General features: G+C 39.1%; 1 protein-coding gene across 6 annotated transcripts in view; it reads left to right on the forward strand.

Annotated features, from left to right (window-relative positions):
• The window catches only part of LEPR (leptin receptor), a 135,597-nt gene that overhangs the window by 17,981 nt on the left and 90,654 nt on the right, over nt 1-26,962 (forward strand). For 2 of the 6 annotated variants that reach the window (XR_008294928.1, XM_053214196.1), the window contains exons 1-2: nt 18,940-19,310; nt 26,316-26,501. The gene's annotated coding sequence lies outside the window, so the exon portion shown is untranslated. Of the gene's footprint in view, nt 1-9,641; nt 12,867-13,694; nt 15,047-18,929; nt 19,311-26,315; nt 26,502-26,962 lie in introns of those variants that run through there. The other 4 variants (XM_053214191.1, XM_027058967.2, XM_053214195.1 and 1 more) reach the window with 4 other exon arrangements.

The following is a 26,962-nucleotide window of genomic DNA, read 5'->3' on the forward strand; positions in this document are numbered from 1 at the left end:
TGTATGTTAACTACACTGGAATTAAAATAAGAAACAAACAAATAAATAAGAGAATAGGAAGTAGAGGAAGGTGATAAGAATCAATTGTGTTTCAGGGCGCCTGGGTGGCTCAGTCGGTTAAGTGTCCAACTTCGGCTCAGGTCATGCTCTTGCAGGTCATGGGTTGGAGCCCCGCATTGGACTCTGTGCTGCCAGCTTGGAGCCTGGAGCCTGCTTCGGATTCTGTGTCTCCTTCTCTCTCTCTGCTCCTCTCCTGCTTGTGCTCTGTCTCTCTCCTCATACATAAATAAACATTAAAAAAGAAAAAAAAGAGTCAGCTATGTTTCAAGGACCAGCTGCAGTGGCAGAAGCTATAGTTTGTTCCACCAACTTTCTTCATCTTGTAAGTTTTTCCAAGGAGGAAAGACCAGTTAGAATTCTGGAAGAGTTCTTCCCAGATGAGGTAAATTCATTATGTGAAGCAAATGGATTCAGGCAGCGTGAGAAGTGGATTATAGTGGATGCTGTGTTTTGCTATTCGGACTGTTGACTAATCAATGTAGATGATATAAAGCCCTCTCCCCTGGCCTCAATTAGGGATATCTCAGAAGGGTCATCCCAGCTTCAGTATTCCTTGTGAAATTGTCTTAGGCACCTGTGGCAGCTGTATTGTTTTTCTTCTTTCCCAGCTGTCCAGTCCTGCTTCTCTTACTCCCTTGGAGATGGTGTTCTGTGGAGCACTTCCCAATAAGCCACCTGCATGCAAATCTCTATCTGGAAGTCTGTTTCCTGGGAAACCCAACCTCTGACACACAATGAAGAGACCTGAGGATATACAAAATTATTTTAGCATGTCTCAACATTCTCTCTACTGTATTACCTTAAACCTTAAATGGTAGGAATAGTGGGCTGAAGAAAAGAAAATAAAGATGGCATAGAGAAAAGATGAAAGGATTGGAGCCTTGTAGTAAGAGTGAAACAGAAGTCAGAAGGCATAATTCATAATGGACTGAGCAGTACTCCGAGTCTTAGAAAGAGATAAAGTATGATGGAAGTCATCCTGGAAATTAGTGAGGGGATTGGAAGAGAGTAATACTGAGGTGCTGTATGGACGAGCTTGATGAAGAAAGGAATTATCAGGTTCACTTTACACTAAACTAAATGTGTAAATGCTAATCAGCACACAACGTCTTGGTGGGTTTTTATTTCCTGTGAGGTTTCAGTCTGCCTATTTTTGCAGTGTGAAAGATTCTAGATGGTCTTAATGGGAGGATTTCGGTCCCATCCTACAAAGTGGGGGTGGGGAGGTAGGTCAGCTGGTGGAGAAGTGAGTAGATGGGATTTTTAGTTTCTGTTTTGTTGCTAGAGGTTAGGATGACTTAACTGTTGCTTATATCACACTTTCTTCAAGTTAAGTGAAATGCTGTCCTGTCAAAGTGCCAGAGTCATGCTGTCCCTCCTAATAGATCCCAAACTGCTGGAAAATTCAGTGGAGCTCTTCTCTGTCACTTGAATGATGGCACTTCAAATGATGGATTCTTTTCCCCTTGGTCTCACTGTCATAGTGATCAGTTTTCCTGATCTGAGAGTCTTTGTCTGGCAACTCAGTGTGCTAATAGCAAATGAAATTGATCACATAGATGTGTTATGTGCTATTCAGCTAGTCTGTGATCTTTGGGAGGCAGGGTTCTACATGTTCATTGCTGGTTGTCCAGCCCTCTGCTAGATCTTGGCTAAGAGTACGTGCTTAATAAATTCATTGTATGACAGAGTGAATTTTGAGCAAATCACTCAGTGTCTAAGATCTTCTGTTTCCACATCTATTGAAGTAGTAAGAAAAGTCTCACTTTACTTTCATTATCTATGCGAAAATGTTTTAATACTTAAAAAGAAGCAATCACATGTAAAATTAAGTCCATTATAAAAAGCCCTGAATCGAATGATTTAGATTTAAAAAGGAACATCTAGCCCACTCTCTCATGCAGCATAGATTTCCTTTCTGTTGTATGCCTGACAAATAAGCTTCTGCTTAAGTAGTTCTAGTGCCTGTAACCCAGTACATCCTCGTGAGCCCTAATGTTAGAGGTCTGTAGAGCAGCAATACATGAAATTTAATCCTAGGATCAGTAGCATCAGCCCAAACTGGGATTTTGTTAGAAATTAAAAATCCCAAGCTGTATGCCAGACCTGAATCAGAATCTACATTTAACAGGCTTTCCCAATAATTTATATGCATATTATAGTTTGAGAAGTATTGCTCTAGAGTTTTTTTGTTTCTTTGTTTTTAGTATTGATTTGAAAGCTTAGTTTTATACTATCCACTTATTAGTCTCAATTTAGTTTCTTGCAACTTTACGTGAGTCTAGTCTCTAAGTTATTCCACATGGGAACTGTTCAAATCTTTGAGGCAGAATCCAGGTTGTTTGTTGGCTGGACTCTTTCTAAATTGTGCAAGGCTGGAAACTTGCCTGTCCTGAGCTTTCCCATGGTCCCTTTGTTCTGTAGAATTGTTTCAACAAGAATATCAGAGCCTGCAACTGAAGGATTTATGAAAGCAAAGGCAGGCTACCTCATCCTTTTGCCTGTGGAATGGAAATGAACAAGAAAGAACAATTGAGCTGATTGTTTATACATTCAATCCTTAGGGCATATAAACAGGATGCAACCACTTATCTCGCCCTTATTGATTGTTTCCTATAGATTGTGGCATTTTCCTAAATTTTGTATCTTCTTAGGGATAGTTCTTCAAACTCAGTGTTCTTTTTTTCTAAACTAAAAACACCCTGTTCGTTCAACTGCCTCTTGCATGGCTGGGTTGAAATGTAAACTTTTTGAGAGAAGGGGATGAAGGCTTACTCGTGTTTTGTTTGTTTGTTTGTTTTTAATTTCAGGTTAAATCACTGCTTAGCACATAATATGCTTTTAATAAGTAATCTTTGGATACACAAACGAATTAATGAGTGGGGGAATGTGGTTGCAAGACCTTGGTTGTCATCTTTACAAAACACATTAATGTGTCACTTTCTCTGACAAGATGTGGCATCATGGATTGGAAAGAATACTCCACATGTTGCACGACTATCTGAGAACAGTGGTATTATTAATTCCCCTAATTTAGAATTGATGCTGAGATGAGCTCAGCCTGATCATGACAAAAGAGACTATGACTGCCATCATTATGGTGGTTTGGGTTTAGAAAGCCAAAATATACATCTACAAAGTTGATTCAACTTGTCAACAAGATGGAATTTGCTTTATATGACATTTTTAGAGTTCTTTCCTTTTGGACCCGCGGGGCTTTCCAACGTTAGGAAGGCTAACTGCAGAGGTCTTTTTCTCCTTCTCCCTTCCATCACTCTTTGCTTCCTCGTTCCTCTAACTGTATCTGAAGCTACTTCCCTCATCTGAAATCACTTTTTGTCTCAGTATCACTATGAAAAAGACTATGAATAGAGTAGTAAATGCAGAGTAGATGGATAAACATAATGATCGAAGAAAGATGATAGTGAAATATGACATTTGCTGGTGTTGGATATAATAACCGGTAGAAACAGAGGAATGGGAAAAACAGACTGGCTCCTTTGCCATGGCAACGATGAGTGCATTTATTATATAAACAGAAGGAGGAAAGGCAATTATTCGGTCCCTGTGCTTTTCTCTCCTAATCCTCCAGTTCTCCTGTTTTTAGTTTAGATCCTCAAAAGATGGTAGCCAGTTATCTTGCAATGACATTGATCATTTCCTTCAATGCCTGAGATGTGCAGGAATACACTTGACTTCCCAATATTTTATTATTAAAAATAAATACATCAAGGATTTCTTTAAAAGCTCATCAAAGGATAGCCTGTGTTCTGTTTCATCAAGCATTGAAGCATGCCCTCTTTAAAAGTTTGTATCTTTATTTTGATACAATAAACTTATAAACAGGAATCAAGGTACCATTTTCTTTCCAATTCAGTATCATTAGAACATTGTCTGATTCATTCATGTATGTCTCAGGGATAAATGGTCATCAGTCAGTGTCTGACAGGGAAACACTAAGTGATTCTAGTTTAAAAGGAAAATCAATGTGCACTGAGTAGCAGTGCTTCAAAGATAGTTCAAAAAGGTACTTTTCAAAGGTACTATGTCAAAATGCACCTGGCGTCCCAGGTACTGGTGGGAAAAGGAAAGTTATTAAATGCTTATGATAGTGAAACAGTGTGTTTTAGGAGCTAGGATATATGGGAAAATAGATGGCAAATGATATACAATCCACACAGTGAGTTTCCCAAAGAGAGTGGCTGTGTTTTCACAATATTCTTCCCTTTTTTTTTTTTAACGTTTATTTATTTTTGAGACAGAGAGAGACAGAGCATGAATGGGGGAGGGTCAGAGAGAGGGAGACACAGAATCTGAAACAGGCTCCAGGCTCTGAGCTGTCAGCACAGAGCCCGACGTGGGGCTCGAACTAACGGACCGTGAGATCATGACCTGAGCCGAAGTCGGCCGCTTAACCGACTGAGCCACCCAGGCGCCCCTATTCTTTCCTTTTTGAAGGAGGTGTTGCCAAATTGAAGTGTGCAGAGTTTCATTTAATGTACTTTCCAAATAGTATCTAGAATTTGCAACATGAACTGTAGGATAGGTAAGTTGATGAGGCAAGAGTCCTAAAAATAAACCAGATTTCTGGGTACAAATATTAGCCCCAGTATTTATTAGTTTTGTGTGACTTCGGATAAGATACCTAATGTCTCTGAGTCATAGTTTCCACAAATGTACAATCAGGACAGTAAGTCCTACCAGAGAGAGGAATTATCAGATGTAGCAATTAACCTATATAATGCAGCCAGCTGAGCACCTGGTATATGATAGGGCTTCAAAAATAGGAACTATATTTCCATTCTTATTGTCACTTTAGTTTAGATCTTGGGAATGTCTCTTCCGGGCATTCTAGTAGCTTCCAGTTTTCCTTGTCTATAGTCCTCTCATTTGTCCATTTTGCTTACTCATTAGTATTTATATACCATTTTCCATACAATCTTCTTTAACTTATACTTAATATTGTACCATGTCCCAATTTCCAGAGTAGAGTTCATACTTCTTAGCATAGCATTTAAGGACATCTGTGATCTGACTCCAAATAACATCTCCTTTATAAAGACCTTGTGTACTATTGTCCATTTCCTCTTCATGTCTTGAATTTTTTCTCTCCATAATTTTACTCACTTCCCCCCTCTAACTACAACACTTTCCATTTTTACATATTGGAATCCTATTTATGCTTTAAATTCCAGCTTCAATGCCATACCATCCATGAAATTTTCCTTAATCCTTTAGCCAGAAGTGATCTCTCTACTGAAACTGCTTAACAATTCTTTATATTAATAGTAAATGCTTATGCACTTGCATAATGCTAAGCTCAACAGATACTTACAATTTGGATATTATTTAACCTGTCTAGAGTAGTTGACAATACAAACAACTCCCCATCCATTTTCTTCTTTTGACTTCCAAAAGCTGGGTTTCTTACTTCCTCTCTGGCTTCCCCTTCTCAGTCTTCTCGGTGGGTGTATTAGTTTCCTAGAAGTTGCCGTGAAAATGTACCACAAACTGGATGGCTTAAAACAACTTACATTTATTATTTCCCAGTTCTGGCTTCTAGAAGTCAAAATCAAGATGTTGGCAGGTCCATGTTCCATCTGAAGTCTCTAGGGGAGGATCTTTCTTGACTCTTCCAGCTTCTGGGAGCCCCAGGCTTTCCTTGGCTTATACCAACATAGCTCCAGTCTCGGACTGAATCTTCACATCTTCTCTGTCTGCAACATTCTTTTCCTGTGTCTCTACTTTCTCTTCTTATAAGGGCCCCAGTCATACTGGATTAAGGCCTATCCTAGTTGAGAATGACCACATATTAATTTGATTATATCTGCAAATACTCTATTTTCAAATAAGGTCACATGTACAAGTATTAGGTGTTAAGACATAGCTTTCTGGGAAAAACAATTTTACTGATAACAATGGGGTTCCCATCTTTTACCTCTTTTTAAAGTATTAGGGCTCTTCAGAGTGATTTCCTAGGCTTCTCTCAGCAGTAATTTAAATAATGACAAAAACTAAAAGAAGTTTTTAGCACCCAATATGGTGACTCTCAAAACCCAAGAATCCAAGTAGGATGCTCAAGATATAGTCTTCTGATGTATTTTCCTAGACTACAGCTACTTTCCCTTAGCGTTTCCTTTCAAAGCACATTTATGATGGATTCTTTAAAAAAATTCAATGAGCCTTATTTTTAAAAAAGAGAAGAAGAGAATTTAATAAGTCAACATTGAAAATGTGAAAGTTATATGAGATAGATATGCACTGGTCCTCACCTTTTTTTCCTTCACGTAGAAAACAAGAAATGATTCCCCACTGGGAGCATAGTTGTTATGGACTACTGAATTTTTTTTCTCCTCCAACATTTGTATGTTGAAGTCCTAACCTCCAATACCTCAGAATTTTATTGTGTTTGGAGATAGGGCCTTCAAAGAGGTGATTAAGTTGAAATGAGACCATTAGGGTGGACCATAATCTAATCTGACTGGTGTCCTTATAAGAAGAAATTTGTACACATTCAGAGACACCACCCAGAATGTTAATACAGAAAAGATTAGAGAGATGAAGGCGGGGTTTGATAAGGAGGGGAGGGAGAGAAGGAGAGAAGAGGAAAAGAAGAAAGAAGAATGGAAGAAAGACCAATTTGTTGGTATCATTTGTGTCATGCTGAGATTCGACTACCCCTGCACATTTCAACTACATAAGCGAATAGATACCACCCCTTCTCCCCATACCCTTTTTCTCCTTATGCTGATTTGGGATTCTGTTAACTTGAATGCAAAGCATCTGACTAACCCATCCTTCTTACCCGTTTTGGTTCTTTTGTTTACATCTTCTATTGAGGTGGCATTTCAGAGGACATCTTTAGCAGTATGGACATTTATCTGACCTCTCACAAAGGTAAGTAGGTGGAAAGGTATAGTTCCAAGATTTATCACCAGATTTACCTGTGATTTATCCACCACAAAAATTACTGACTGCTCTTTGTGTGATCAGTATCTTGAGTTATGAGTAGCCTTGAGGAGGAGAATGCCCTGAAACTCTCTTTTTGCAGCCCTCATGGGTAGACACTCATCCTATCCCTAACTGACGCTTTTCTCAAACCTTTCGGAATAGAGCATCAGCCCCTAAACTTTATTGCACATTGAAATCATCTGGGAAGCTCTTAAAAATCCCTAAGTCAGACATCTGCTTTGCAAGAAAGTTTGGCAGTTTCTTATAAAGCTAAATATAATCTATCATATGATCCAGAAATTCCTAAGTGTTTACCCTGTTGATTTGAAAACTTATATCCACAAAAAGCCTCCATGTAAAATTTATAGCAGCTTTACTCATAATCAACACAATCTGGAAACAACCAGATATCCTCCAGTAGGTGAATGGATAAACAAATTGTGGCACATACATATAGTGAAATACTATTTAGTAATAAAAAAGAATAAGTTATCAAGCCATTCAAGATACAGATGAGTGATAAATGCACATGTGAAAGTAGGCAGTCTAAAAAGGCTATATACTGTATGAGTTTATAGCACATTCTTGAAAGGCAAAACTATAAAGACAATGAATGGATTAGTCATTATTGAAGTTTAGGGAGGGGGAAGGTTGAATAGGTGAAGTATCCATGAGCATAATGGTGGTGATAACTTTCTGTGTGATACCGTAATGTTGGGTACCTGATACTATGCATTTGTCAAAACCCATAGATCTCTGCAACACAAAGAGTGAACCTTAATGTATGTAAATTAAAAAAAAATCATTTGGGAGGTCAAGGGACCCCAGGACGGAATATAGAATATGACAAAACAATCTAAATATGTTACAAATGTATGAACAAAACCTCACTGCCAGGATTAGAGGACAAGTACATTGACCTAAATAGCCTTGGAAATGAGTAGCAGCAACTAGAAGCTCAGAGGAAAAAGGAATTGTACATAAGCACTCTAGTCTGGTTGATGAAGTTTCCCATGGGGGAATGGACTAGCAGTTCTGAAACCAATATACACGTATACCAGAATTAAACAATTAAGTAAATGGATATTAGGAGCCTACAGGTAGGCAAGAGGAGAGGCAGGAATGATCCTCTTGGTTCTTGATAAGAGTTAGAGATATTAGTATGAATTCTATGGTATAGGTGTTTATATATAGAAATATTTATAGATATGTATCTATATGGGGATTAGCTATATGCATGCATATCTTTTTGGTCTGTCAGATGAAAGGGCTTAGAAACAAGGACACATACATACCCATATGTTTATTTCTAATACTATTGTCCAATGAAAGGAACCAGGAATCCTTGGATAAACGGCTGACTATAGAGGAAATACACAAGATGAGCCTGGAGCATCTTATGGTGCCAGAAAGTATGGAAGTTCCAAAAAAAAAAAAAAAGAAAGAAAACCAAACAAAGGAAAACAACCACACACACAACAGTTCCCAGTGATGGGGTGTACCAAAGGGAAACAAGAGCCAGTGAAAGGAGTTCCTAATGACCAAAAATGGAGCAATGTGAACAAACAAAATAAATAAAATGGCACTGGATTCTAATCCAGAATATAAATAAATATCTATGAATCTATATTGATACAAATAAATGCTTAAATCAATAAATAATCGTGGCAGAAATAGATCAATTTCCCATGCAGAACTCCAAATAATTTATGTAAATCCTTTGTCCTCAAGGAGGAGGAGCCTGGGGTGCCTGGGTGACTCAGTCGGTTAAGTGGTTCAGGTCATGATCTTGTGGTTCGTGAGTATGAGCCCTGTGTTGGGCTCTGTGCTAACAGCTCAGAGCCTTGAGCCTGCTTCGGATTCTGTGTCTCCCTCCCTCTTTGCTCCTTCCCTGCTCATTCTCTGTCTCTCAAAAATAAATAAACATTAAAAATTTTTTTTCAAGGAGGAGGAGCCTACTTCCCACTTCTGAAGTGTGGGCTGTGCATGTGATTTTCTCCCAGAATACAGGGTGGAAAGGAAAACAAACAAGTACTTTTACAGCAGAGAAGCCTGGTAAATAAACACTGTGTCTCTCAGGTGATCAAGGTCAACATTAACAGTGATAAATCATATTGATAGTATGTACTCTTGACATGATGTGATGAGAGTAACACTTTCCCTCTGTGGTCTTCCTCCCTATATAACATAGAAGCATAGTCTCATCATCAGAAAAACATTAGACAGACCCAAACTGAGAGATGTCGTACAATATACCTGACCAGTACTCCTCAGTACTATAAGGCCATCCAAAACAGGAAAATTCTGGGAAATGATCCCAGCCAAGAGCCCAAGGAGACATGCTAAAATGTATTGTGCTATCCTGGATGGGATCCAGGAACAGAAAAAGAGCATAAGGTGACTAATGGAAATCTGAATAAAGTATAGATGTTAGTTTAAAATTATGTATCAGTGTTTCAAGATTGAGTCATTGACTGTGATCAATACACCATACTAAAGTAAGATGTTAATTATAGGGGAGATCAAGTATGACATATATGGAAACTCTACTATCTTTTTATTTTTAAAAAATTTTTAATGTTTATTTTTGAGAGAAGGAGAGAAAGAGAGAGAGAGAGAGAGGAGAGAGACAGAACATGAGCAGGGGAGGGGCAGAGAGAGAGGGAGACTCAATGTCAGCAGGGAGCCTAATGTGGGGCTCAGACTCATGAACCCTGAGATTATGAACTGAGCCAAAGTTGGACGCTTAACCTAATGAGCCACCCAGATGCCCTAGGAACTCTATCTTTACGGCTTTTCTTTAAATCTAAAATTCCTAAAATAAAAACTTTTAAAAAATATCCTTTGCAAAGTTTTACCTCTACCAATTAAATCAGTATTTCTGGGGTGTAAGCCAGGCATCAGTATTTTTTTTTTTTTTTAAGATCCCAGATGATATCAACGTGTGGCAAAAGTTTGGGAAACTCTCTGGTAGGAGAAGTCTCTGAGGCCGGAGGCTATTATATTTTGGCATTAATTCACTCAAAATGTTCTGAACTAAATAAAAATGTTGAGTGTTGCTTCTATTTTATAGCTTTGTGAAGTTGAATTTTTAATGAGTGTGATAAAAATAAAGTACTAGAACAAGTTGCCCATTTGAACACCACTTGACGTTACACTATTAGATACTGAGCCACTAAATGACCAGTGTATCAAGCATATAATTACAAGTAATATTATATCTTAAAATAAAATTTCTCTTGTAATTTTCCTGCAATTGAAATGAAAAATGACATTCACATGTACACACTTTGCTCTGCCTGGTCCCTGGCCCCTCCACCAGAGAATGTCTATATGCTCTAGTGGACCCACAGCCCCATCCATATTTCACCCTTTTTGATCTGTTCCGTGCCCCTAGAGGCTGTCTGTGGACTGCAACACCCAGGGCCCCTTGCCCTTGATTTCCAGTTGAGTTCAGGCAGGATGGAGGAGATAGATGTGGTCTTTTTAGCTTCACTCTCTCCATTCTTCATCATGGCAGGCCATGGCTGCCTTTGTCCCAGATCCAGCTCCTGTTGTCTCCCGCTCTCACTTGGCTCCAGAAACACTGTTCCCTTTCCCCACCCCTTCAGGCCCCAGAGAAGTAATGGCTTCCTGCTGTGGCTATTTCTGGGTAACTCATATCCCCTGTTGGAATTTTTAAAATTTTGCCCACACCTCTGTAAATAGTCACTTGACTGAAGTACTTTTCATTAAACCCCTCTAAGGGTGCCATGTGCTTCTTGTCAGAATTCTGAGTGATACAATCAGTGTATTGTTGTCTACTCTTTCTTCTTGGGAATGATGACCGCCTCCCCCCACTTTTTTAACTTGACATAATATACTGCTTACTTCTTTGGCCTTAAAAATGCTCTTTATTTTGTAAAATGATACTGATAGTAGAGAGCATTATTTTCCCTAAATCCTTTCTTGGCAAAAGAAGAAGTTGGCAAGCCTGTGCTGGTTCACCACACATTTTTGAAATTTCATTTGTGAAATTTCATTTTTGAAATCCAGAGCCTGGGAACCATTGATCTAAGTGAGTGTTTGACTTTGAAACATGAAGGGAATTCAGCTGTATTTCATCTTACCACAAGAATCTTACAAATCTGGGGCAAGTGGCCAATGTGAACGATGTCAAGGCAGGCACTCAAGTTTAGTTGTTTACATAACAGGGTCTCAATCCTGGTAAAGAGGGAAATAGTATCAGGGGAAAATAGAAGGAGGTTTAAAAGCCAAAATGGTTGTTTTCTGCATGTTTCGGTATTGCATTTCACTGTCCCTCCAACGGGGGAAGCAAGAGAGGAGAGGGTAAGAGCGCACCTGGAAGTTTCAACAAGACGTTTACAGGACTTTTCCATGAAGTTTGAGTGACTAAGAACTTTTATGTTCACAGATCCAGAAACGTTTGTATTTGCACTAATCCAAGTCCTTTTTTATTATAAATAATTGCAGAAGCTCATTTATAGATGACTCCATCACTAAGCAACGGGCTTTGGATGTTTGTATTTGTTGGTGTTTTAAATTCAATGTGTTTCATAATGTCAAGTACAGCCAATTTGTAATCGAAACAAAATTTCCAAAGTACCCAACGTTTGGGCAGGGTAGAAGAACATAGGGCATTATTTATCGTAGTTCAGTCTCCTTGACTTTAAAATTCTTCTTTGTTGGGAATGTAATATCCTCTTTTGTTGTGTCATATCACATTTAATTTTGACTGCAGAGACATTAACACATGACTTTTTTAGCTTTCGTCTGTTTAAAAATATATTTTTTGTTTATGTTCTCATTACTTCTTTTCTCTGTGTTTAGCTTGAGAAAAAGACACAAAGTAGTCTTTTGAAATTCATCCTTTCCTTTATGCACTTTTAAGAAGGAATTTAAAAGGGCCAGATAGCTTAGTCATAGAGAGAATTTTTTTTATGCAGTTATAATCCAAACAGAAGCTACTGTCCATATTTCATGGAAGAAGAATTGGCGAACCCAATAATTTTCTTTCTCTTTACATTTCTACTACTGAAACAAATTAATAGAGACTTTAAACACTGACTTATTTCTTCTTTTATCTGATAGTAGAACCCACTGATGAAAAACTGGGGAACGATCAGTAGCCATGTTTCCCACCTCGGGGAGAGACATAGTAAAAAGGAATGAAACCCACTCATACTGAGCAGCAGAGAGAAGAGATGGAGAAGGCTAATGGTAGTGTTAGAGTTCATGAAGACCAGCTACGTGTCTGCTCTTCTGGTTGTTTAGTTGCTCAACTCTTCCTGATTCTATGAAATAAAAATGCCCATTCTTGGCTAAGCTATTATATTGAGTCAGCCATGCATAACTTGAATTAGCTTAGGCAAAAGGAGGGAATTAAGGAAAGATCTTGAGGCAGAGTTGATCAACTAAGCTTCATGAAGGCGGAAGAAAGCTCTCTGGGAGGGACTCAGAGCCGTGGTCCAAGAGGTGGGTACCATCAGGATTCACTTTTCCCTCATGTGACCCCTGCCCCTCTTCTTCCTGGACATCATGCTCTCTGTGGAGGAATGTTTTGATATATTACTTGCTATGTTTTTCCCCAGTACTCTTCGTTTATTTTCCCTATAACACTCTTTCATCATGGGCATTTTTTTGTGTCCATTGCCACAGGAGATGTGATAATAGACTGTGTCTTGAGTCTCAGAAACACAGACTGGGAGTGAATTCAGACTCTGAAGACTAAGAGAAGTATCCTAAATTAGGGGAAAAGAAGAAAGCCAAGGGTGAAACAAAGAGAGCTAAGTTGGTACACCGTTGAGAAAGAGGCCCTGCATACTGTTAATGAATCCTTCACTAATCAACACCCTGTGAGTGTCTATGTTGTTTGGTGTCTTAAACTGAATGTGTTTTATAATATCAATTACAGCCAATCTATAGTTGAAACAAATTTTTGAAGTATCCTATGAAGTTTATATCTGAGGGCTGAGCTTGATGGGGGAGCAACAGACACTCTCAATGTGTGGGGGAAACCTAAGAGTGGAGAGGATCCAGAGTAGAAAGAGTGGTTGCCCTTTATCCTAAATAGAAGTAGGGATGGAGAGAAGACCCTAATGGCTTGGCAACTTGGGATAGCATGGGGCAGCATGTCTGTGCAATGAAGGCAGTCAAATCTGAAGTAGCCTTGCAGAGTTCCGACTTGACTCACTGAGGTGTGGGGACAGTAGCATCATTCCTGAGAATAGCATGGGCGTGCTTGTGGGTTAGAAAGCCTTGCCAAGGTGGCCATAGCCCAGGTAGTGGTTGGAGAATATTTCTCGATTCACTTCAGAAAGGCACTAGGGGAAAGCAGGGAGAGTCATTGATCTTGAAGTGACCTTTGGCATGGACCCATGTAGATCAACATCTGAAAAACAGACAGGATGAGGAGTCCCATGTGAAATTCAATACCTGACCAAGGATCAGAGCTTTTGCTTATATTGGGCCCAGCTGATGTTTCTCTTACTGTCTCCTGCTTAGAAGTTAGAAGAGAAGTTAAGGGAAAAAAGAGGAACCTGAACTCATTGAGGTTTGGTTTCTATCCACTGGTACAACAGGATATCACTGGAGAAATGGAGTTCAGTTGCATACAAAAATTGTCACATTTGCTGAACACCTGCTTGCGTGGCCTGATTTTCAAATTATGTCTTCTCCCCCAGGCTGAGATCTTCCATGTGGCAGAGAACCTGGCTGCTGGAAGCTGCCGCTCACAGCCACACTTATTCACCACCATAGGAGGGGAAATGCTGCTGAACCCTTTGACGCCCACCCCTTGATCCTCCCGACCCAGCTTCTGTTTGAAAAGCTTCAGAGATCAATGTTCACTACCCTTCTATTGGTGTTCCCACCCCATAGAACTGTGATATACTATGACAAATCCTCCTTGGGTTTAAGTCCCTATGGGCCTTAAGGGAAAGTGGCCAGTATTTCTGATAGCCTCGGTGATTGGCACACACATACTATAAATGAATTTTCACATAGCACAAAGCCATGTGCCAGGTGGCCTCTGAAGCCAGGATGCTGTAGCAGATCCATGTGCTTGGAATCCGAGGGGCAGCAGTTTGCCACCAAAGGAAATACTGTGACCAGAGGAAGAGAAAAGGGGGAGCTGGCTGGGAAAATAGTAAGTCTCCCCCACAGTCTGTACTGGCTGGGTATCTAGTAGGACCACACTAATAAAGGCTTCCTGGGGATGCCTGGGTGGCTTAGTCAGTTGAGTGTCCGACTGTTGATTTTGGCTCAGGTCATGATCCTCGGCCATGGGATTGAGTCCTGCACTGGGCTCTGCACTGAGCTTGGAGCCTGCTTGTGATTCTCACTCTCCCTCTCTCTGCCCTGCTCCCCCCCTTCTCTAAAATTTAAAAAAGAAAAAAATTAAGGTTTCTTAATATCACATCGATATGATGAAGGTAAATAAAATAATTAATAAGATACTGTGTCTTTTATGACCCATTGGTTCAGAACTAGAAACTGGGCTCTGAAACAGAATACAACAAAACAACAGTGACAACAAAAGCACTTAGCCTTTTCATTGTAAACGTGTGTAAACTCTGTAGCAGTTCAACGATGAGATGTGGCTTATAGGCCATGAATGGGCCTGGTGGTTTTTGCGCTCAAATCTCATTATATGCCTGCAGAGAACAAAGTGCTTTGTGCTATGTGAAAATTAGTTTATAGTATGTGTGTACCAATCATCAGGATTATCAGAAATACTGGCCACTTTTCTTTAAGGTCCGTAGGGACTTAAATCTGAAATGCATTTCTATGAAAACTTCATTTCGCTGCATAATTCTGAAATGATTCTAGCCAACTGTTTATTCATAGCAGCCTTTTCAGGCAATAGTCTAGGAGTAATTTCTCTGCATGTCTTCTTCTCCTTGTCCTTCTTCTTTTTTCTAAATAGGCTCCAACACCCAGTGCAGAGCCCAACATGGGGCTTGAATTCACAAACCTAAGGTCAAGACCTGAGCTGAGATCAAGAGTCAGATGCTTCACTGACTGAGCTAGCCAGGTGCGCCACAACATTTATTTTCTTAACTTGAGTTCTTATTATATTCTTTCAAATGCAAGGAAATAATAATTACTTTGGCTTAAGTATAAAGTCTGAAGAATTTTGTAATCTCTTTTACACCCTGGTACCATTTCTGATAAGGAGGTAAATAGATGATAAATATATGAATATAACACTGTGTATCCTGACAAAAATACTGACAATGCAAAAAAATAAATTCCTTGAAGAAAAGTCCTATTTTAGTCCAAGCTCTGGTACTAATTTTAACCTTGGAGTTAAGTAATTTGTATCCTTGGTACTAAATTGTAAGCAAACAATCCAATTAACTTGCCTTTCAACTCGAAACAGTTTTTCGATCACAGCTGAAATAGCTACTATGAATTTCCTTGCTGTTATGTAGCTTTTTAGGCATTCAGGATAATAACATTTCCTCCACATTGGAGCCAGTAGCATCCAAGGACAAGAAAAAGTGTTCCAACAGATTAGGAGCCTAAATGAGTTACAAACTGGGGCAACTGCCCAGTGAGCAACAGCCAACCGTAACTGGGCTGCCCTGGGCTTTAAGGTGTATCTGAAAGGATCTAGATCTTGGGAGTCATTTCCAAAGAACATGTAATCTCACACAGATATTTTCAAGTAGCTTTCTTTTGGGGGGGGGGGCTATAAAGTAACATATGATTATTCTGGATCACTTGGAAAGGTAAAAGTTAATGACTAAACTAACTCATCAATTTCTCAATCGAAAGATACCTCCTGGTAACATTTTGTCATATTTCTCCTCATTTTTCGTGTGAATTTATATTTTAAAATTCATTGAAATTATATTACATATATAATTTCTATGATATATATTCTACAGAAATTTAGAATAAAATTTCTTTCTGGTATGCAAATTTTAAATAGTACTATAGGTAAATACTCATTGTACAGTAATTATCCATAAAATAAAACATTTTTTGCTTTTGTTCTTTTTAATGAAACAAATTGAAAATATACAATTTGTCTATTTTATTTTATTTTATTTTATTTATTTATTTCATTTTAGTTTTTAAGTTTATTTATTTATTTTGACAGAGTGCACATGCACCCATTAGCTGGAGAGGGGCAGAGGGAGAGGATTCTTATGCAGTCTCCACTGGTCGGCCCAGAGCCCACTGTGGGGCTCCATCTCACAACCATGAGATCATGACCTGAGCCAAAATTGAGAGTTGGACATGTAACCAACTGAGCCACTGTGGAGCCCCAAGCCTCTTCTGTTTTAGTCCAATGCATATTCATTGAGAAACCCAAGATACTGTGATAAACTTTTAGGGGATAGAAAACCAAACATTAATAATAATACATCATTTGCCCTCAAAGGCATTTATGTAGGTATATACACAACTAACTGGGTGATGATAAAATGGACACAAAATAAATTTCTAAGTGATCATGGACCATAGCTACCATAGCTCCAATTGGAGAGCTTATAGGGAAGAGTCAATTTAGTTGGATCTTGGAATATTGGCTAAGATTTCGCCCAGCAGATGGATGATGGTAATGGGTGATGGTTGAAAGAGGGGTGTTGCAGAATGGAGTAAGAACATTTAGGATGGAACAGCATGAACAAAAGCAAGAAGTGGAAAAAAAAAAAGCAAAAGTGTGTTTAGGTAACTAGGAGTTGTCTTCAATAGTGGGAGAAAATATTGGTCAATTAAATCTCAGAATGAATTTGAATACCAGAGTGAGTTTAATCTTTAAACTGTAGGCAGAGGAGAACCACAGATACTTCTGTGCAGTCCATAAAATGATGAAGTCTGTATCTTAAGAATATTATGTAAGACCTAAAATTCCTACACGGAATGATATATGGTCATTTGGGTGTAGGTAGGTGTTCAGGTAACTGTTTGGAAAATTTAGAAACTGTTTAGATATTTAGAAAAATATCTTTTTTTAAAAATGTAAATTGTAGTTATGTTTTTTTCTCACTGCACCCCAAGAATACTTGTTTAGAACTCTTAGAAGAGCAAAAGGGTGGCGACGGCGGGGAGGCAGGAGGGGGAAAGGCACCAGCCAGCAGCCGGGCCAGCGCTGCTCAAGTTTCACTTTTAGTCTGTGGGTTTGCTCCACCGCCCCGCGCGAGCTTTCCCGGGATAAGTAGCGTTAGCGGGCAGGGAAGAGCTGGGCGCTGCACAGGTGGAAATGACGGATGGGCCTCGGAAAAGAATGAGCACGGCTTCCCATCTTAGCTCCTACCACTATCCTGGAAGCTGCCAGAATTCTGGAGTGTATTTCCCATCGAAAGTGTGAAAAAAATCAATGGACACCCCAGGAATGGAAGGTGGTTTGCAGACGTGTTACCTTGGAAGCACTGTTTGAACCAGAAAGCCTTCCTGTAGAACCATACCGTGGGCCACTCAACCGACCCTTGGGTAAACTCTAACTGCTGTACCCCCACACCATCCCTTATCAGCTTGAAGAAGCCAGTAAGGTCATCATCCCTGTTCCCTAATGGCAGTAAAGGTGGCCGAGGTGGGTCCCTGGATTCACCACAGCAGAGTGAAGCCAGCATCTCAAAACTGGGAGTTCATTCCTGGTCCATCAAGGCTGTGCAAGCTGACTATACAGAAGAAGCAATCTGCAACTCCAGAGGCTCTGGGAGACTGCAGCCCTGTTTTAGTCACTCCGGAAGCTGACTAATCCACGCATGGCAAAAGCCTGAGGAGTCGATGGTCTGGTGGAACAAATAGACTGTCCATATTTTCTATATCTGTTTCCTTACTGTGATGCACTGTCACCCTTTGTCTCTCACTGTTATTGTGATTCTTGCTCTACTTTTCACCACAGAATTGGCAGAGGCCACCCTGGCCAGTTGGGAGTGTGATGAGAGGTTTCTGATAGCACTCACCTTCCCTTTGTGGATAGGATGCTTCATTGGTACCAACATGAAGAATCAATGGCCCTGGGAGGCTAGAGAATTAGTTCCCTGCAAACCTTATAGTGGAACAGAATACCCCAGTCCTACTACTGGGGTTTGGCTCCACAAAAGCTCAATTATTGGGAAAAACTGTCTTGCCCAGTGGGGCAGAAAGTCTACCATCTCTGTTAGGAACTTGACATGCCTAGAGCGAAGATTTTATAACTCAACCACCTGGGAAACCCAATGGTGGGGGTCCCCAGAGCATCTTGAGCCAGATCCCCACCCCCTGCCTAACTTCTCTCGAGAGGCCTGGGACAATGTCCACACAGCTATCAAATGGCAGGCCACAGGTGGACTATACTGTATATGTGGAAAGACAGCCTATCCAGTACTTCCTTCAGGCTGGTCAGGGTCATGTGTGCTGGGAACTATTAATCCATCTTTCTTCCTGCTCTCACTTGCCAGAGGGGAACATTTGGAAGTCCAAGTGTATGGGGGCAGGGAGACTCAAAGGAAATGACATGCCCTAGAGCAGTGCTAGGAATTGACCCAAGGGATACAAGAGTGCTGATGCATAGGGGCACATGTACCCCAATGTTTATGGAAGCACTTTCAACAACAGCCAAATTATGGAAAGAGCCTAAATGTCAATCAACTGACGAATGGATAAAGAAGATGTGGTTTATATATGCAATGGAATACTACTCGGCAATGAGAAAGAATAAAATCTGGCCATTTGCAGCCACATGGATGGAACTGGAAGGTATTATATTAAGTGAAATAAGTCAGTCAGAGAAAGACAGATATCATATGTTTTCACTCATAGGTGAATCTTGAGAAAATTAACAGAAGACCATTGGGGAGGAGAAGAGGGAAAAAAAGTTACAGGGAGGGAGGCAAACCATAAGAGACTCTTGGATACTGAGAACAAACTGAGGGTTGATGGGGGGTGGGGGAGAGGGGAAAGTGGGTGGTGGGCATTAAAGAGGGCACTTGTTGGGATGAGCACTGGGTATTGTATAGAAACCAATTTGTCAATAAATATATTTATATATTTAATATAATATTTCTATATAAATAAATATATTTATTTATTTATTATTATTTTTTAATGTATATTTATTTTTGAGACAGAGAGAGACAGAGCATGAACAGGGGAGGGTCAGAGAGAGAGGGAGACACAGAACCTGAAACAGGCTCCGAGCTCCGAGCTGTCAGCACAGAGCCCGACATGGGGCTCGAACTCACGGATTGCGAGATCATGACCTGGGCTGAAGTCGGACGCTCAACCGACTGAGCCACCCAGGCGCCCCAAATTATATTTAAAAAAAGAGAAAAACAAGAAAAAGTAACAAAAGCACAATGGTAAGTGTACTTGGAAGAGGCACAGGAGCCAAGTGAAAGAGCCCCCAATGGCCCAAACTAGAACAATTTGAATAAAATATTAAATAATGTAGTATATTGTATTATAACTGAAAGTATAAAATATATACCATGAACTGATACTTATGTAAATAACTGACTGAATAAATTTTAAAATGGGAGAGAATAGAAAAATCTCTTGTGTGGAATTCCGAATAATTTACATAGACACACCCCTCTCAGGAAGGTGGAGAATAACTTTTCAGTTTGTAACTATGGACTAAATATACTGACTTCCTTAAAAAGAGTACAGTATGGAAATGGGGAAAAGAGTAACTTAGCAGTGGAGAAAGCTGAAAAACACCTACAGCCAGATGATCAAGGTTAAAACCAACAGTGGAAAATCATGTTCATAGCATATACCTTTCATATGATGTGATGAAAATGACACTTTAACTCTGTGGTTTTTCCTAAACCTCAAGTCCACAACTCCAGTTTAATCATGAGAAAAATATCAGCCAATCCAAAGTGAGACACATTCCACAAAGTACGTGACCAAAAAACATATGACTAAAAAAGTGCTCTTCAAAACTGTCAAGGTCATTAAAAGCAAGAAAAGCCTAAGAAACTTTCACAGCTAAAAGAAAGCTAAGGAGACAAGATGACTATATTAACATGGTATCCTGGATAGAATCCTGAATAGAAAAGGGACATTAAGTAAAAAATGTTAAAAATCTAAATAATGTAATGACTAGTGAATAAGTAATCCATCATATTGGGTTTCTTGGTTGTGACAAATGTACCATACTAACACAAGATGTCAACAATAGGGGAGACTGGTTATGGTGTATATGGGAACTCTCTGTGCTGTCTCTAACTTTTTTTTATAAAATTAAAATCATTCTAAAATAAAAAGTTTGTTAAAGAAGTAAAAAAAAAAAAGAAGAGCATAAGAATTTACTGAAGTATTTTAATGTCTAAACTTCCTTATTAGGAGTATTTGTTTTCTTATCATTTATAACTTGACAACATAATGTTCATTTGTTCTGTATATGTTCCCTTTGTCTTTCATAAAATCATTTATTCACTCAAAAAACATTTATGGAGCAACTTTATGAGTAGAATATTGTATTATATAATGAGGATTGTAGAAACTGTCTTCTGGATAATTTGGACTAAATTCTGGGCCCGGAGATAGCATTTTAGTAGGAGGAACTTTGAATATCATTCCTTTCAAGATAAAATTACTAGCATTTCTAATAGCTAAACTTCACTAGTTGATACTCATTGTCCTGTTTATTAATATTTGGAAACTCAGATTTTCTTTATTTGTTCTTCAGTCTCCTTTCTAAATGTTTAAAGTGTTTTTCTTTTTTGCTTTTTACTACTAGAGTATTCCATATCTCTTTGACATTACTAATGGGATATGGAATATATAACTGATCAATATCAAGGTAAATTTGCTAAATACCCCTATACCCATAGATACTAATGGTTCCTGTAGAGTACTGGTGCCCCAAACTTAAAGGATTTATGTACAATTAATGTGAAAGTTACAGCAGAGCATATACATTATAAGCTGTCAAATTACTTAGTAGTTCTTTGGCTGCTTAACTGAACTCATTAAAGTCAAACATGCATATGTATGTTTAAATAATACTCCACATCAATTAATTTTTCTGTTTCAGATTTACTGATTCACCCCAATTATCTTGAAAATAAGACACACACACACACACACACACACACACACACACACACACCACACCACACACACACACACTTTCTATTTACTTGTTTATTGCAATACAAAACAGATGCAGGCATGGGTGCCTGGTTGGCTCAGTCGATTAAGTGTCTGACTCTTGATTTAGGCTCAGGTCATGATCTCATGGTTTGCGGGATCAAGCCCCATGTCAGGCTCTGTGCCGACAGCATGGAGCCTGCTTGGGATTCTCTCTCTTCTCTCTCTCTCTCTCTCTTTCTGCCCCTCCCCTCCATGCAATTCCTCTCTCTCTCTCTCAAAATAAAGAAATAAACTTTAAAATTTTAAAAAAATAGCAGATGCAATAGGTAAAGCAATCCTCATTTTTGGAGGGATTGTTCATGCTCTGTGAATGGTGAATCAACTCCCTGGATAGTAGGTAACATTTTTACTACATAACTTGTTTTTTACAGCCCAAAACTTCTTCACGTAAATACTCTGAAGTTGCAGCTCCAAGCCTTAGATTCTTTGATATGTGCAGCCCTAATTACCGTCGTTCTGATCTAAGGTCTTTCCTACCCAGTGTCGTCCTGCAGTATTTCTGATGGACAATCCTTTAGTCTCTATTTAAAAATACCTACTGATGAAGAGCTCATTGTCTCACTGGTAGCCTACTCTGCTTGTAATGGCTATGATAGCTGGAAGTGATTCCTTTGATTTGGTTTAAATCTGGCTACCTGTGCTTTCCACTTGCTGATTTTAGTTGGCTTACAGGGTCTATATAGAAAAATCTATCACGTCTTCATCATTGTCTGTTCAGTGTTGGAAGTAAACTATCATTCTTGCCTTTCTCCAAAAGCTAATTATCTCTGATTTCATTTGGCATGCCCGTTAAAGCACAGAGTTCTCTTTCCCTACCCCAGAGACTTTTGTTCATTAGGTCTATGATGGGCCCCAGGATTTTTGTCTGTTTTGTAGTACAAGCTGTGTAGTTTTATCAGCCTGTTTCCTGTACCTAGAATTTGGGGGTCCAGCAGCTTTTTCTATCTCTTTAAATACAAGCTGGCAGAATTTCTACTGTATAAAATTCTCAAGAACCTTATAGGTGTCCTATGTATGTTACAAGGAATTCACTCCAGAAAAGAAGAGGCTTATCCATAGATCTTCCCTAGATAATACCATTTCTATTTGGGGGATATGAGGGAATTTATGAGTCACATACTTAATCTCTTCAAAGAGCCACTGTGTGACTGAATACTCTGATTTTTTTATTCCTTCTGAAGTATTAGCAAAAGGTTGACCAGCCATATTTTTGGCCTTCCTGGCCACAAATCTCTCAATGTTTGTACCTTTCAGAGACTGGCTGAGCCAAGAATTTCTCAATCATCAAATCCTGGTTCCTTTTTGTTTAAGAATTCTTTTTTCAATTTATTTTTTCTTCTTAAATTTTACTGTAGGTAGCAGGAAGAAGCCGGGACACATCTTCAACACTTTACTTGGACATCCCCTCTGCTCTATGTCCAATTAAATTGTATCCAAGTTATGCTTTCTACAAAACTGCAGGACACAATCCTGCTAAGCTTTCTGCCACTACATAACAAGGATCTCCTTTCCTCAAATTTCCAATAACACACTCCCTGCTTCCTTTAAGTCCTCACTAGCAGAGTTGTTAACAACTGTCTTTCTACTAATAGTCTAAGACAGGGTAGGCTTTTTCCATCATGTGTCTCAAAATTCTTCCAGTTTCTGCCCACTGACTAATTCTAACACCATTACCACATTTTTTGAGTTTTTGTTATAGCAGCACTCTGTTTTTAGTCACTAAAATCTTTTGGAGTTCAACTAGAGAAGCAGAACCAGTAGGAGATACATAGTAAGATATTTATTGCAGGGCATATGTGGTTGTAGGGACTAGCTAGGCAGGTCCAAAATCCAGAAAGCAGACTGTCAGGAAAGGCAAGCTGGACTAGTCATGGTCTGAGGCTTCTGTCCACAGGTGGAATATCTTCTTCAGGGAATCCTCAGCTCTGCTTTTTCAGCCTTCCAATGGACTAAACCAGGCCCTCCATGATTATTTAGGATAATCTCTCTTGCTTAAAGTCAGTTGATTATGGACTTTAATCACATCTACAAGATATCTTCATAGCAACACTTAGATTAGTGTTTGATTGTATAACTGGACGCTGTAGCTGAGTCAAGTTAACAACATCAAAAAGACTATCACAGGGGCACCTGGGTGGCTCAGTTGGTTAAGCATCTGACTTCGGCTCAGGTCATGATCTCCTTGTCTGTGAGTTTGAGCCCCACATCTGGCTCTGTGCTGACAGCTCAGAACCTGGAGCCTGCTTCGGATTCTGGGTCTCCATGTCTGTCTGTCTGTCTGTCTCTCCCTCCCCTGCCTGTGCTCTGTTTCTCTCTCTCTTAAAAATAAATAAACATTTTTAAAAAATTAAAAAAAAATACCGTCACAGTATCCTATATTATACTTCTTTCACTCACCACAATTGCCTCCTCATACACACAACAAAGTAATTTTCACTTGGGCGTTCAGGCTTTAAAGGGATTTCTTCTCAGAGATATCTTAAGAATCAAGATAAAATATTTCTATTTTATTGGCTTGTGGCACACAATAGTTCTTCAATTAGTGGTGACAGCTTTATGAGCTGCAAATTATTTCTCCATGAGGACTTAAAAGTTCAATGTACATTAGATATAAATTTCTTTTTGTTGGAAACAGCATTGGCAGTGTTTTAATAGTCTCTTGCCTTGCTGGAGACCAGCAGCACTGACATCACCTGGGAGCTTATTAAACATGCAGACTCTAGGGCCCCACCCCAGCACTACTGAATCGGAATATATGTTTTAAATAGCTCTCATCTGATTCAGGTGCACGTTAAAATTTGAGAAACACTGGTCTGCTGCAATTGCCTAGTTTCTTAACTGTTACCCCTGACATTTGCCTTTTTCTGTCACACCTCACATACCCAGGATGTGCTTTCCTTCTACAAATTTGAAAATAATTCTGGAGTCTAAAAGTTTTCAATATTTCATCATACATAGAGGTTAAAGTCCAAATGACCTTCAAAATCCACATGGCCTTCAAAGTTCTTCCTATTAGACTTCTGTGTACTTTTCCAGGTACACTTTTCTGAACACACCCAGGGCTACACTACTGGGTGTGATTGTAATACCTTGTGATGTGTAAGGTGCTATGCCTTTTCTTCTCTGTGCCTTTCTTTCCATTCTATGTTCCACTGAATGGAGTGCCCTACACCAACCTGGCTGAACCATGGGAATCCTCCCTTGACTCCTTGAGGGTATAAAGGACCCATGATGTTTATCTGGGTAATTGTACCTGATAACATAATAGATACTGATTATTTGTTAAGAGAAAAATAAATGCTCAGAGTATGACTACCCAAAATAGTTTCCAGCGATGCTGTGAAAGATAAATGTGGTTAACAATAAATAAACATAATAGAGTACTAGGTAACAAGTCCCGTTATAAAGGCATAGTTATTGTCTCATTGCATTTCATGAGATTTCAGAGGGGGTAATTATGATCGACTCCATTTTACAAAAAAGGAAACTGAGACAGAAAGAGGGTAGAGAACTTACTCAAATTCTCATAATTAATGTGCATAAAAAATAAAACCAACTCAGGCAATTAGATTCCAGAGTCTATGTACTTGCTATATGGCCTTCGATGCATACAAAAATATTTTTCACAGTCTTTTATAAATGTAAGTGTTAAAGATTTGTGTGGTAATTACACATATAATCAATAGTTATGATTGTCACTTCAGTTTTAAAAACTTTATAGAAACCTTTAGCACACCGTAGAAAGGGTGAAGTACTGTTTTAATTAAAACTACATTCAGTTAACAGCAAAACTTTTTGAATGTCTATTGTATTGAGTATCTGTGCTTTTTTGCCTGCTTCCTCTTCAGTAAGGGCACCCTAGTTTTATTTTGGGATACCACTTTTCCCCATTCTAAGTTATTTGGTTAGGGTGAGTGAGATCAACTCTCCTCCCAATCCCTGTTTTCCAGGAGTGCACAGGTGGCTCATACCTGGATGGCCATCGTATTCCAAATCATTAGCCACTGTGACTGGTGCAGGGATGGGCCTATGACCCAAGGAAGCCCAAGAATAAGACTCAATTTGGTACCTATTAATGTGCTGGTTGATTGTCTAAAATTATAAGAGGGGAAAAGTGAGAAGGGAAGTCAAAAAGGGAAGAGGTGAACCAGGAGAGAGTGGAGTCACTGAAATCATTGCAAGAGTTTTAAGAAGTAATGCATCAATATTATGAAATTACTAGTTGAATAATGTTTGTTTTTGAAACTATCAACCAAATACTTAGACAAAATATTTTATTCATTTTAAGTAACTATTACTTCAGTCATGATTGACTGTTCCCAGCAGGATCTGTTTCTGTGTAAATAGGCATATTATTGATTAAAAAAGAGAAAATAGATATCTCATTATTTTCTTTTTCAAATCAAAATTTTTCCTTTAAGGACTTTTCCTTCACTCAAGAAAATGCTGAATGAGTCAGAGTGTTAATCTGTTTTCTCTAGTAAATCCTATCTTATTATAGACATGTTTTTCAGTGTGGTAATAATTGCCTAAAAGATTGGTAGTGATTTATTTATACCCATCTACTCATTCAACAGCTCTTTATCAGGCTTCAGATATGCAGCAGGCTTTGTGCCAGAGGAAATGAGACTCAAAGTTGCCCCCTAACCTAGAATATAAGCTCCATAGGAGCCCCTGATGGAGAGCTTGCGGCCTAGTAGACATTCAGTATTGGATCACGTTATCAGAAATCCATACCTACAGATGTGGGGTGTATTTCTGTAGTAATTTAACAATGGTAGCTGCTGAGAGCCACGGTTGGCCTTTAAGTATCACCTGTGACTCAAACATGAATTTCGGGCTTGGGCATCTGTACTTCTTTTCCTGATGGTAGTTATTCCACGTAATGCTCGGGTTTGATGATACTTATTTTCAGTAGCTTGCAATGAAAGGATAGATTATACTTAGTATAAATATGATTTTGTATAATGGTGTTGAAATGACACCCTGATACCACAGCAGACAATGAATGTGGTCCCTCTTAGTGTGTTGAATGGTGGCTTCCCCCCCAAAGTATGTCCACAGTCTAAATCTCAGAACCTGTGAATGTGACCTTATTTAGAAAAAGGGTCTTTGCAGTTGTAATTAAATAAGGATCTTGAGCTGAGATCATCCTGGATTATGTGAATGGTCCCTAAATCTGATGACAAGTGTCCTTGTAGGAGACAGAAGAGAAGAAGACATGGAGGAGAAGGCCATACACAGATGGAGGCAGAGATTGGAGTGATGCAGCCATAAGCCAATGAATTCCTGGAGCCACCAGAAGCTGGACTAGGCAAGGGAAGTTTCCCTCCTAGACTTTTGGGAAGGAGTGTGGACCTGATTTTGGAGTTCTGGCCTTCAGAAGAGTGAGAGAATAAATTTCCTTTGTTTTAAGCATTAAGTCTGGTCGTTCGTTAAGGCAGCCCTAGGAAACGAATATGCTAGTTCATAGGGGATTATCTAATTAAGGATTCTGTTGTGTTGTTTCATTTCACAATAATTTGGGGAAGTCAGTATCTCTACTCCAATTATTGTCTCTATCTAATGGAGACATTTGTCTCTTTTTTGTGGTTTGATAAAACCCAAAGGTTAATGCTTCTAACCACAGTGCCCCAGAAAGTCCATTCAGGGCGCAAATAGGAAATTTCTTTTCTTTAAAAAAATTTTTTAGTGTTTACTTTTGAGAGAGAGAGGGAGCACGTGAGCAGGAGAGGTGCAGAGACAGGGAGACAGAGAATCCGAAGCAGGCTCCAGGCTCTGAGCTGTCAGCACAGAGCCCAGTGTGGGGCTCCAACTCACCAACAGTGAGATCATGACCTGAGCCAAC

Source organism: Acinonyx jubatus, chromosome C1 (assembly GCF_027475565.1).
Source record: "Acinonyx jubatus isolate Ajub_Pintada_27869175 chromosome C1, VMU_Ajub_asm_v1.0, whole genome shotgun sequence".
Classification (NCBI taxonomy): Eukaryota; Metazoa; Chordata; class Mammalia; order Carnivora; family Felidae; genus Acinonyx; species Acinonyx jubatus.